The sequence below is a fragment of the Elaeis guineensis genome, chromosome 4, assembly GCF_000442705.2.
Source record: "Elaeis guineensis isolate ETL-2024a chromosome 4, EG11, whole genome shotgun sequence".
NCBI classification, from domain to species: Eukaryota; Viridiplantae; Streptophyta; class Magnoliopsida; order Arecales; family Arecaceae; genus Elaeis; species Elaeis guineensis.
Window position 1 is genome coordinate 105817182 of NC_025996.2, and position 1672 is coordinate 105818853.

The following is a 1672-nucleotide window of genomic DNA, read 5'->3' on the forward strand; positions in this document are numbered from 1 at the left end:
GATTTCCTGAAGCAGGACTTCTGATCGAGATTCGTGGGCTTGTGTGAATGACTCCTAGAGGCCGGACGCATGTGCAGCTTGCAACATCATCCTCAAGCCCAGATCAGCAAGGTTAGAACGTCTAACTTGTAAGGTAATAGATCTGATCTATTATTTAATACATACATTAGATGTAGTATAGAAACATGTTGATATGATCAACATGTAGTTCATGCTATATTTATATATTTTAATTTCTGATTTAATGCCATGTAATAATCATGTAATAGGATCTTAGATCTAGAGATTTTATGAACTTAGAAAATAAATTTTGATTTATTTTAGTCTTCCACTGTATGATCTTGAAAAAGTTTCAAGATCTAACCCTCTTTTTCAAGATCTAACTCTGAAACCCTAGATCTGGTTCCTCCAGATCTAGGGTTTCAGGGTTAGATCTTGAAATTTTTTCAAGATCATACAGCGGAAGACTAAAATAAATCAAAATTTATTTTCTAAAATCAGAGAATCTCTAGATCTAAGATCCTATTACATGATTATTACATAGCATTAAATCAGAAATTAAAATATATAAATATAGCATGAACTACATGTTGATCATATCAACATGTTTCTATACTACATCTAATGCATGTATTAAACAATAGATCATATCTATTACCGTGCAAGTTAGATGTTCTAACCTTGCTGATCCAGGCTTGAAGATGATGTTGTAAGCCGCACATGCATCCGGCCTCTAGGAGTCATCCACACGAGCCCACGAATCTCGATCAGCACTCCTACTTCAGGAAATCAGCACAGTATGCTAGTACTGTGCTGATCCTTCTTTGATGGTTGATCAGGTGCCTCCTTCTTCTTGATTTGTACTCTTCAAAAGATGAAAGTAAAAGGAGGAGTTTCAGATCTGAGATGCTCTAAGGAAACTCAAGATGGAGAGAGGAAAGATATGAAAATAAAAAACCCTACAAGAAGACCCTCTTCTTCTTCACGTTTTTCTCTCTAGACACCCTAACTTGCATCTTTTATATCACCACGATCCAAAGGTCTTTCTCTCTAATTTTTGGATGGAACAAAGGTCTCTCAATTCTCTATCTCTTTATAAAATTTTACAAAGAAAATCATTTTATACAGAGAGATATGATAGAGTCCTTGTCTAGGTCAAATACCTAGTCAAGGCTTATCCAAACATGGCAAGTTAAGGGGCGCCCAACTCCTGAGCACCTCCTCCATATTTTCGTACATAGATCATCAGAAAAGGGTGCACAATGTGTAACCTAAAAGCCATAAAAATTCCAAAAAAAATTTGGATAAATTCGGTGCAAAATTGAAAGAGTTTTGGATTTCTAAAACTCTATCTCATAGAATTCGAAATCAAAACTTATTCCTTTTTTATTTGATCCAAACCACCTTTCATGTAAGAAAAAGAGAGGAAACCATTTGTGAACATGGGAGAGACCTGGGAGAGGGCTTTTGTCACACAAAATAAGTGGAGATTGGCGTTGAATAAGAGAGAGGGCGTGGGGAAGGCTTATGTGGCGCAAGGTGGAATCCTAGTCTTACTAGGATTTTATCTCATGACTTGTTTTAATTTGGTTTCCCAAACCAAATCAAACCAAAATTAGATCAACCTAATTAAAATAGGTCTTAATCCAATTAATAATCTAATTTAATCAGA